Below are 12,023 nucleotides of genomic sequence, written 5' to 3' on the forward strand. Positions count from 1 at the left end.
AGATGTTTCTCCCAGTGAAAGCCCAAAGTGTCCAGTAGTGTTCAGAAACATAAGCATTACACACTCATGCATGTATTCCTGATGGCTTACACAAACTGCTAAGAGAAAGTGCCTCATTGCCTTTGATGGTTAGAAAAAGAAGACAAGATGGGAAACGCTAACAAGGCCTGGTAGCTTCTTTCTATCCTGATCCCAGCACAAGAGGCCGTGCAGAGTGCTGGCCATTGTCCCTCCTGGGCCTGGCTTGTGACAGTGACAGTCCTCTACAGTGACCAAGACAGGCAGAGCTTGCCCGGAAAGCGTAGCTGCCGTTCAGTTGCCTTTCCAGTGGACCACACCCTGCCAGCTCGGTAGGAACATTTGAAGCTTGTAAAAGTTTTCTAGGAAACAATTACTCATGAGCAAAGGGACCAGAAAAGTTCCACAGATGATCTCCAGCAGGCAATCCAAAGATGACTCGATGTGGGCAGCCTGCCGGATTACGCCTGGTAGAAGCTATTATTTGGAATGCCGCTGTAGGATCTGCCTAACACCTCCACCCTTCTAAATCTTCAAAGCCACTCGCTGAGGGCATCCCTCAGTCATGTCCATGATTGTAAAAATCACCAACACATTGGCTCACACAAAGAATAGCAGGCCAATAGCATGTCACCTAGTATAAGGTTGTGAGGACTATGTCAGCTGGTGTACGGGTCCCTTGAGATTCAGAGGAAATTCATTTCTTCCTTCCCTCATGCCACACTCTTTAGTCCCCTCCCCCAGGGTGCTCACATTTTCAGGCCCCCCAGCTCTGCCGAGACCTTTCTTTCCTTGGCTCCTCGCTCCTCCCTGCACAGGCTGCCCCTGGTCTAGTGTACTCATCTCTTTCTGTCCCTGACAAAGCAGATCTTTGTACATCTGGCTTCCATACATCTCAGGGACTGATGACCTTTTGGATGGGCATCAATGTGCATGAGAGCAGTGCAAACCCTTCTTGAGCTACATGTCTCAGTGGAAGCCCTGCCTCTCCCACCTTCTCGTGTCCTCCTTACTCAGAGCCACAATCCGTCTCCCACTCTCTGTCAAAGGGCAGAGTTCATGCTCTCCATCCCTGGCCTCCTGCTGTTTAGTTCCCCAGGCTCTCTTGCTCCTGTCACGCTAGCAGCTTTATCAGACATTTCGTGTTTATTTTGTCTTCTCAGGCAGAGTCTTGCTATGTTACTCAAGCTGGTCGTGAACTTGTGGGTGAGTATTCACCACAAAAGCCTGTTCAGACATGGGCTGAAGTCGACCGAAAGTCTTGATTAGCTGGCCGGCTACCACACTGGGTGGACAAGATTCCAGCGCAGCACTGATCCTGTCTCAGGATGAGTTTTCAAGCACAAAACTGTGTTCTGGGTTGACATATTTCAGTTAACAAGAACAGTTAGCTGGAAGTGGAACTACTAAAGCCGAAACATCAAGGTTAGTACACTTAAAAATTTCCCCAGCACTATGGACTTTGATGGATTAGGTCTTTGTTTTCCTTTTTGGCAGGTGGTGCTGCCTGTGTGCTCAGTTTGACGGCCTGAATGGTACTTCCATCATGGAGTCAGTTGCGCTAAGAGCTGAGCCTTGCTACTTGGGCTCATGAGATCTTGCCTCCTGGGAAGCTAAACTTCAAGTGCTTATTATTGTGCCCAGCTTCATAGGTTTTCTCAGCACACTTCTTCTTCCCAAGGGATCTGTTGTCTGCTTTGTAATTGAGCCCCACCGCTCCCAGTCTCTCCTGTCTTCCCAGAGTCCCCTTATTTTCCTAGCCTCTGAGTGCTTAGGTTCGCTCCTCTGTATCCCTCAGTGCTCCGATTAATTCTCGCATGGCTGTTAACTCTCAGGCCTTTCAGCCACTGGCTGGCACCTCTTTCCTCCCTCCTACCCCATCTGTCTTCTGGACATTCCTGCTCATCCTTAAGCTCATCTCGAGCTTAAGGAGCTGAAAACCAGTGTCATAAACCTGTTGGCAGTGCAGCAGCCTGGAAACCATCTCCCCACACACAGCTCAAGCTCCCTCCCCGCCCACTTTCTCTCTTCACCTCCAGATTAGGTTCACCAACAATAACCTTCTTCCTCCTTTCTTCTCTGCCCCAAACACCTGCCCTTTCCTACCCCAGTGTGTAGGCTTCACTAGCTTTCCAGATCTTTCACTAGGCCTGACTTGTGTTTCCCGGGATCGAAACTGAGCTCAGAAGCTCACCCTGACTGTGATTTTGAGCAGATGAATCTAACTCTCTATCCTTTGTTTATAGGAAGGATATCTTTGGCCTGTGTGGCTAGTTTTATGTCAACTTGACACAAGCTAGAGCTATCTGAGAGGAGGGAACCTCAATTGAGAAAATGCCTCCATAGGATCAGGCTGCAGGCAGGTCTGTAAGGCATTTTCTTAATTAGTGATTGTTGGGGAGGGCCCAACCCATGTGGGTGGAGCCATCCCTGGGCAGGTGGTCCTGGCTTCTGTAATAAAGCCAGCTGAGCAAGCCGTGGGGAGCAAGCCAGCGAGCAGCACCCTCCACGGCCTCTGCATCAGCTCCTGCCTCTGATTCTTGCCCTGTGTGAGTTCCTGTCCTGACTTTTTTTCAGTGATGGACTAAGATGTGAAACCCTTTCCTCCCCAGCCTGCTTTTGGTCCCCGTGCTTCCTCACAGCAATAATAAGCCAGACCAGGATCTGGCCCCTCCCTGGCAACACTGAGATACTTTGTATCGTATTGCTGAGAACACCACTATTCTGTCCTAAGAGGTAAATTTCTTCTCATTGTTTATTGCCAGTCCTGTTTCCATTCAAAATGAAGATTCTGTGCCCATGGCCATCTCCCTGCTTCCTCTCAGGGATGTCACTAAGTTTTGAAAGTAAAATGAAGTGGTGATGTAACAGCATTTGTGAATTGGCCAGGTGGAGGTCAGCTGTGTCACGGGTGAGGCCTAGCACGTTGGTACTGGGAAAAGCATTCTTTTCACTTGAAGCTCAAAGGGGCTGGGTTGCTGGGTTACTGGAGATACAGTGGTAAGGGCTAAGGCCAAGATGTCTAGCCTTACCATGTAAGCCAGGAGTCCACGTGACATAACGTGCTAGTGCCATGCACGCTGGCATCCCGTCTCTGCTGCTTTCTGAACGCATGTGCTGAGAAAAGCCCCCCGGGCCCTGTATACGGCCTCTTCATCTGTAAGTCAAGAGCTGCTGCAAAGGCCAGCATCAGGTCTATGACCCACATCCATCTATAGTCCAATACTTCAGGGCTTACTCTCAAGAAGTGTGAAGGCTGAGAAACAAGCTTAGTCAATACAGTGCTTATGAGCAACTGTGAGGGCCTGAGTTCAATTCCCAGAGCAAACATAAAAAAAGCGCCTTTGTCATTCCAGGCCTGGGGAAGTGGAGCTAGGCAGGACCTTGGGGCTCACTGGCCAGCCAGTCTCTCCTAATCAGCAAGGCTCAGGGCCCAGAGAAAGACCCTGTCTCAAAAAATAAGGCGATCGATTCCTGAGAACTAGTGTTTGACTCCTGGACTCTGCACGAACTTGGACACATTGCACACACAAATACACACGTGAAATTTGATACTTTTATGATGACATGAATTTGAAAAAGATTTTTTTAAAGTATGAAAATCTAATAACGTGACCTTTGTTCTCAAAGATTCCATAAACTAACAGGAAAAGCCAGCTGCAGAATCAAAGAGCTACAGTGAGTCATAAGAGCTAGCCCAAAAAACCTGTTCACACCCAGCCATCTATACAGAGGAAAGATTCCAGCCAGGAACCTTGGCTGAATCTTGATGCAGGAGACCCGCCCCACAGAAATGAGGAGATACTAGGGAATGGGATTTCTGGGTAGGGACAGAGGCCTGAAATGTGGTGTCACTGGAGGGCGTGGGATAGGGGGAAGAGTTCCTGAGTCACTGGAATGAGAGCAGAGAAAGAAATGGTAGGGTCAGTTCGAGGGTGTCCTGTAAATGATATGCTAGAATGCTCTTTTTCTTGGTTTTCCAGCACTAGGAAGTGGGGAAGGTACAACCCTTAGTCACAGCCAGGAGAGGGCCCGGCTGCAGCCGAATTGGTACAGTGGTTGCCTGGCAGGCACAGGGCCCTGGATTCCATTATTCCATTCCCAGCCCTGCATAAAAGCGGACATGATGGAGCATGTCTGTGATCTCCAGAACTGCGGAGGTAGAGGCAGGAGGATCTGAAGTCCAAGGCTATGTATTGGCTACACAGCAAGTTAGAGGCCAGCCCTGGCTGCATTGAGACTTTCAAAAAAAAAAAGAAAGAAAAAAAGAAAGAAAGAAGGAAGGAAAGAAAGAAAGAAAGAAAAAAAAGAAGGAAAAAGGAGGGTGGCTGGGGAGATGGCTCAGTGGTAGGAGGACTTGGGTTCAGATCCTGGCACTCCCGTGGAAGCTGAGTTGGCACAGCGGCCTACCTCCACCTATCATCACAGCGCTCAGGAGGCAGAAGCAGGACACTCCCCAGCAGGCCTGCTAGCTACGTTACACTAGCTGACCTGGGGAATTCTGGGTTCAGCAAGAAAGCCTGCTTCCTCAGGTAGAGAGCACCTGAGAAAGACATGCAATGTTGACCTCTGACCCCCACTACACACACACATAGGTGCATGTGAGCCTGTACACATGTAAACATGCATACAGACATGCCCACTATACAAAACACAGGCAAGAAAGAATAATTATGTTGAGTGAGAGAGAAAAAAAAATCAAAGCCAGAGTAGTGTTGCAGAGTCTGAGGCCTCACTCTTTGCTTTCCAGTCCTGATAAGAGCAGCACGCTTCCATCTGGCCTCACACAGAACCAAAGTCCCCAGAGAATGGGCTGACAAATCCGAGACCCTGGCATGCTCCATTCCCTTGTCCCTGACACCATCACAGACCACAGGGAGAGCACCCAGCACACTCCTCTTCCTGTGTCCCTGCGCGCCCCCTTCATCCTCTGCTTCCTTGCCTGGCCTGGCTGCCATTGTTTCCACAGGGCAACAGAGCTTGTCCTGTGAGGTCTGGGGAGACAGCCCAAGGGCAAAAGCACTTGCTGTGAGGAGATCTTGCCTTGGATCCCAGCGCTCACCGAAGAAGCTGATGTGATAGAGAACCATGACCCAGCTGCTGCCTATGCAGAGCCGGGACCACCCCGGGGGCTGGCGGGCCTGCCACACCAAGGCACTGCCCACAGGGGAGTTTACTGGCTGGCGTCTGCCCATTCCTCAGAAGGTGGCCGGGAGGGCCAAGGACAAGTGGTAGGGGAAGGCCACACTCCGCTGAGCTAAGTGTCCCCAGCTGACCTTCTGCCTTTTTTATTTTTCTGTCCCCAGAGGAAAGGTGGAGCCTTCCTGCCCCTGCACTTAATTTCTTTTCCCATTCTTCCCAGTGCGGCTGCCGGTCCAGTTCCTGGAGTGTGAACTCGGGCACTGCAGGATCCCTTGGTTCTCCAAACAGAGGGTCAGCTGAGAAAAACCTGAGGGGAAACGCTGGAGAGCTCTCGTCCTCTCCGCTGGTATCACCCCCGAGTGTGTTTTGTGGCCTCTAGCTCAGTCTTCGAGACCTCAGAGAGCCAGAGACAGGGAGGAGCAGTGCGTCTCCCTGATGCATTCCATCATCTTCAGACTCAGAGGAACCGGCTTCCTGGCGTGAGTCAGCCTCCACAGAGGCTTCCCAGAGGTGACTGGGAACAGGGCAGTGCACGCCTCCTGTGGCGCACGTGGGCCAACAGGCAGCAAAATCTAAACAAATAACTGTCCCTCCTTTTGCCGGCTCTGCGGCTGCTATACTCTTAAAGACGCCCAGTGACATCAAGAGGTGGCTGTGTCTTCTCATGAGACTGAGATCAGTTTAGTGTGGGCTATTCGTGTACGATGCCCCAGCTTCCCTTTCCTCTCCCGTGACAACCCTGTAATTGTGGGTTTTGCCTCTGGCTATCTTCAGGCAATCTTCTACCAATGGCCTTCAGAACCCAGGATGCCACTCTGGGCCTATTTTTTGGCTAATTTGTTGCTGGGTTGGCTTAGGCTGGTGTGCAATTACCCCTAATGCCCCAGAAAAGGGCCATTCCTATGTCTACTTTGGAAAAGAATTATCTCTGGTCTGGGTATCATGCCTGGAAAACAGTCAGGAGAGCATTACAGCAGTGTTAGCAAAAAGGGAGAAGCAGGAACCGCCTCCATGAGATGTCACATTTCATGAATTCCTAAGTACAGGCAAAAAATAACAATGTGTCAGTTTTTTAAAAGTGAACGTAATAGCTATAGTGGCTCTTGTTTCTCAGAGATACAAAAATACACATATATATGTATTTTAAAAACATATATCTAAATGTAATCTGAACTTGTCTTTTTTTTTTACTTAGAAAAGTTTTTTTAAATTTAATTTAATTTTATTAATTACACTTTATTCACTTTGTATCCCCCTTATAAGCCCCTCCCTCCTCCCCTCCCAGTCCCACTCTCCCTCCCCCTTCTTCACGCATGCCCCTCCCCAAGTCCACTGATAGGGGAGGTCCTCCTCTCCTTCCTTCTGATCTTAGTCTATCAGATCACATCAGGTGTGGCTGCATTGTCATCTTCTGTGGCCTGGTAAGGCTGCTCCCCCCTCAGGGGGAGGTGATCAAAGAGCAGGCCAATCAGACTATGTCAGAGGCAGTCCCTCTTCCCATTACTATGTAACCCACTTGGACACTAAACTGCCATGGGTTATATCTGTGCAGGAGTTCTAGGTTATCTCCATCCCTGGTACTTGGTTGGTGTATGAGTCTCTGGGAAGACCCCTGTGTTCAAATTTTCTGGTTCTGTTGCTCTCCTTGTGGGGTTCCTGTCCTCTCCAGATCTTACTATTTCCCACTTCTTACATAAGATTCCATGTACTCTGCCCAACAGTTGGCCTTAAGTCTCAGTGTCTGCTCTGATAGTCTGCAGGGCAGTGTCTTTCAGAGGCCCTCTGTGGCAGGTTCCTAGCTTGTTTCCTGTCTGAAGTTGTCTTTTAATAGTAAGATTCTCTGTGTGTGTGCGTGTGTGTGTGTGTGTGTGTGTGTGTGTGTGCGCGTGCGTGCGCGCGCATGCGTTTTAACTAAAAAGAAAAGAAGGGTCCTGGGCTTGGAATTCAAAAGTCCAGGTCCTGCCATTTTGAGGATAATGACTTGGCTTTGCATGGTAGTGGGTGGGTGGGTCTCCCGGTGGGTGGGTCTCCCTTTACTGAGCCTGTGCCCTCTCAGTCTGTTCTTCAGAAGCTAAGGGGGAGTGGGAAGTCAGAGTGGAAGGCACCTGCTCTCCCCTCCCTGCCCAGCTGGCTGCCGACAAGCACTGCTGAATGGATGTCCTCGGTGCCATCCCAGAGACTGGGTGGCTAAGATCCCCCCAAGTCTATGCAGTCAGGTGTTGTCGGGGAGCGGTGACACAGGAATGGTCAGAAAGGCTTCCACGGAGCTGATAACATCTGGGCTCTGTGTTGAAGGACAAGTGGAAATTAGCCAAAGAAATGGGCAAGTGTATTCTAAGGAGGGTCCGAGAGGTGTGAAAGAGGTGCTAAAATGAACCTCTGCTAGCTGGCGCTGTCTGGAGCTGGAGCCACCGTGATGACCGGGAAGCTCCGCGCTGCCCAGCGCGGGAGCCGCTAGCTGAGCGTGGCCACTGGACTAGTAAAAGAGGGAAATTTAAAAATTTGGTTGCTTTTCTTTCTCGCCTTTTTAAGTTTTTGATGTGGTAGCCCACGTTGGCCTTGGACTTGCTATGTAGCTGAGAGCGAAGATGGAGTGGTGACCTTTCCCCCTCTGCCTCTCCGGAGATCATGGCTGGATACCAGCAGGCTAGGTTTCTGTGATGCTGGGGTGGAGTCCAGGAAGCTTAGAAAAGCATCCAACCTCCTGAGCCACACCCTGGGCCCTGAGCTCTTCCGTATTGTTAAGCCCACTAGCTGCTCTTGCACAGGACCCGGCCTGGCACCCAGCACCCACAGTGGTGTCTCACAACCTTCCATAACTCCAGTGCCAGGGGATCCCATGCCCTCGCCTGGCCTCTGCAGGCAAGAGGCATGCAAGGAGGTGCATGTGTGTACATGCAAGCAGAAACACTTACATACACAAAAAGAAATGACTGAATCTTAAGTTTAAGCAGCAGCGTAGAGCCAGGAGCAGCTGCGTCAGCTGCCATCTGATTCGCTGTAGTAAGGAGTTTTTCTGGTTAGTTTTGTTTTCATTCCAAAGGTGAAAAGGAGTCACTGCAACACTGCAAAACAGAGTAATTACATGAGAAGATTGAAAAGATTAGTTACAGATTTAGGAGCAAGATAGACTGGCTAGCTTTTAACCTGCATTGGCTTTCCGTGAACGGCTCAGAAAAGGTGACAAATAGGCCATAAAACAAACATTGCCATAAAAGTTATCTTTAGAACCAATCTGACAGCGAAAACTATCAAAACAATTAGGCCACCCACAGTCCAGGAAGTACAGATAATCATCCCAGCAGGACACCGAATACACAGCAGGAGGCACCATTCCCGGGGCCTACAGACAAACGGCCAATTAAACCTGCCAAACAGTGGAGTGGCTTCCTAGTAGTCTGAGAAATTTTAATAGAAGTGAGACTCTTGGGGCCCTCCCCCCCCCTGTCATATTAGTAAAATTTCCTTTGCAGGCTGGTTGTGTAATGACAGACAGCTGCCCTCTTCACTACCCTCAGGGGAAGGCGCGGGCACCTCCCTCCTGCGATTGGTTCTTGCTTTGACTATTAGAAGAAAGTGGGGGGAAATCTGAAGAAAACAACTTTAAGTTGAGATTTGTCCTCCCTCAGCACAGACTGGAACCCACAGACTAGGATGCTTCTGTGTCCGCATTTGCCCTTCTATATGACGAAAATAATCCTAATGGGAAGGCTGAGTTTCTTGAAGGATTTCAGTGTCAACAGAACAGTTTATCTTAATCACCTGTCCTCAGGTTGAAGAGATAGCACATTGGTTTAAAACTCAACCATCAAAAAAAAAAAAAAAAAAAAAACCTCAACCACCCCCCCCCCCAACATTATTAAACTGGGTGGTAGCGATGCACGCCTTTAATCCCAGCAGTGGGGAGGCAGAGGCAGGTGGATCTCTGTAGGTCTGAGGCCCATCCAGTAGAAGGAGACCACCTACTCCGACCTCCACTGGTGTGCGTGGAACACACCAGCCACAACAAGAAAAATCCAAAAGCACAGCATGACGTAAGTCAGGAAAGCAGAGGAGCCAGGCGGAAAACTTCCCCAGGCTGGAATGAGGGTGAACGCTTCCCCTGTGAGTACCGTGATGGGGAACTCCCCTGAACCTCCACGCCCAATGGTGTCAGGCACCTCCCAGCACTACCAAACGGCTCGGCGTTCACCCCGATGAGTAATAACAGGCTTACCTTCTTCCCTACAGTTCTTGTGGTATGTGTTTCTGCAGTGGAAATGTGTGATACTTTAACAAGAAAAGCAGCTTCAACATTGAAATTGTTAATTGTATAGGTTGTGTCAACTTCTAACAGAGAAGGAATTTTTAGTAGGCTTACGAAGGGTCAAATGATATAATGGCCTAGGGGCTGCTGAAGGTCACTTGACAGACAGCCACAGGTCACATGACAGGCTTCCAAAAGCTCAGTTCTGCCTTCCTCTTCCCCTTTTCTTAACTTCTCATTGGTGACCCATGGGCACCTTTCGAACTCAGATGTCCAGTGGGCAGCGCACGCCCAGCCTAAATGTGGGCGGTACCCATCCATGGGCTGTTGTCCCAGACTGAATAGAAAGGGGAGGCTTTGGGGCTGGAGAGATGGTTCAGAGGTGAAGAGCACTTCCTGTTCTTACAGAAACCAGGGTTCACTTCCCAGCAACCAGCACATGTGGTAACTCGCAACCATCTGTGACTCCAGCTCCAGAGGCATTCGAATGATTCGCAGACATACATGCAGGCAAATCGTTCATACAAAGGAGAAAGCGCCTTGGGACCAGCAGCCACCTCTCTCTGCTTCTACAGATGCAGCATGATTGGCCAGTGTCACATTCCTGGTGCCATGACTTCCCTAACATGAGGGGCTGTGCCCTCAACCTGTGTGTCAAAATAAAGCCCTTCCCTGAGCTGGCTGTGTTGGTACTTTGTTACAGCAACAGGGGAAATAATACCAGAGTGAATGGATGCAGAAAGTCTAACGTGCTTCCACCTTGATTTGTTTCCTCACGACCACTGATCAGCTCTCACCAGATTTTCCAAACTCAACTTGCATTCCCCTGTGCCTGAACACACGCCCAGAGCCCTGTTTTTTGGTGACTTGCTTAGCGCTAGGCTCTTAACTTTTGGAAAGATACCCTCAGCAAGCCTGCTCCTCAGTGGCACTCCTACTTCCACACAGGCAGGCTGTCTTAGCACAGGAAGCATGCTCGAAGGCCCTTAGCCCAGTCTCTCACAGAACATCCTGATAAACCAGGGACAGGGCCTCCTGTGTCTGCCCTGCTAACTCCAGCATCTATGCTGATCTGGAAGTGAGGAGAACTGTATCAGAGACCTCAGGCCAACCTATCCACTAAGTAGGCAGGTGCAGAAGGCCTACCCAGAATGCTTCAGGGGCCACAAAAAGGTTTCTCTCCCCACTCAGTGGTGCTGGGATCAAACAAAGATTTTGTTCTTTCTTTTCAAAACAAGAAAAGGGCAGTGGAGAGGGGCTGTGGAAGGATAAACTTCGTAGATAAGTGCTTGCTCAGCAGGTACACGGCACAGGTTTGATCCCCAGTTTATATAAACCCAGACTGGCAACCTCGGAGCTCTGGAGGTCTCAAGAGAAGGATCAGGAGCTCAAGGCTATCCTTGGCTATGTATTATATATCTCATCTAAGGAGTTCAGGTCATCCTTGGCCAGTTCAACCAAGGAGGGTTGGAGAGACTGTTAGGGACCAAGAGTGCTTGCTGACTGGAGTCTGTACCCCAGCACTCACACAGCAGCCCGAGCCTGTCTCAAACCCCTGTGATCTCAGCTCCACGGTGGCAGGGTCAGGAGGAGCGCAGGCGCCAGCCTAGTGAAGAAGGCACAGGTCCCAGGTTGCCTCAGAGGAACAGATGGAGAGTGGTAGAGACGGGCGCTCTCACTCTCTCTTCCGGCTTCCATGTGACACGCATGTGCACACCTGCACTCTCTCTCTCATAAACACAAACGGGCACACACACTCTCATAAACACAAGTAAATAGGTTGTTGTTTTTTTTAAAAAAGACCTCAAATCAAAACAAAAAAGAAGTATTTTTTTACGTAATGAATCCTGTCTGCTTTATGGCCATCCTATAACCAATTAGCTGTGAAAACAGATCTGTATTTTCTTTAATAGAGGAAAGAGCTCACGAAAGCGGGAAAATGGCCCTGGGTAGCCAAGCCAAAGCACTGAGCTGCTGGGAAGTACCTGCTCCCTCCGTTGCCAGGCGGAGAGCAGCAAAGCCTGCTGGGACAGAGCAGCCCTCCCACGGCGGTGGGGGACTTTCCCACCCCCAGCCCCGGGAGCAGGGCAGGTCTTGGTGGGCCGTGTCCCCTCCTTTAGAACAAAGGCTTCCATCGCTAAGGAGCGCGGCAGTGCGGTGAGTACAGGCTCAGGGTCCCACTGTGTCCCCCAGGAGCCTTTCCGCCCTCCTCTGGTGCTCCCTAACTCCTGGCAGGACACACCCCCCAGCCTACAGCTTCTGAGCACTAGCTCCGCCTCAAGGTGTGGGTGTCTGGCCCGGGCTACTTCCTGCCAGCCGCAGGGCCGGGCTGCCTGAGAGCCGTGAGCCACCGAGGGTGACAGGCCCCGTGACTCAGCGTGGTGGCAGATGAGGATGTATTCATTCCAGACTCAAGAGTAAACGGGGGGCGTTCAGGCAAGCGTGCAGGGCAGGCTGAGTCAACTCGTACCGAGAAGCTCAGAGTAAGCGGTGAGGTCCAGGGCCGGGAACTTCCCAGGCGTCCGCTCACCTGGCAGAACCTTGCCTAGCCTGCAGGGAGCCCTTTGCTCACTACCCAGCATCCCAGGCGTGTGAGCCTTGGCCTGCACAGGGAGTC

The sequence above is a fragment of the Meriones unguiculatus genome, chromosome 3 (genome assembly GCF_030254825.1).
Source record: "Meriones unguiculatus strain TT.TT164.6M chromosome 3, Bangor_MerUng_6.1, whole genome shotgun sequence".
NCBI classification, from domain to species: domain Eukaryota; kingdom Metazoa; phylum Chordata; class Mammalia; order Rodentia; family Muridae; genus Meriones; species Meriones unguiculatus.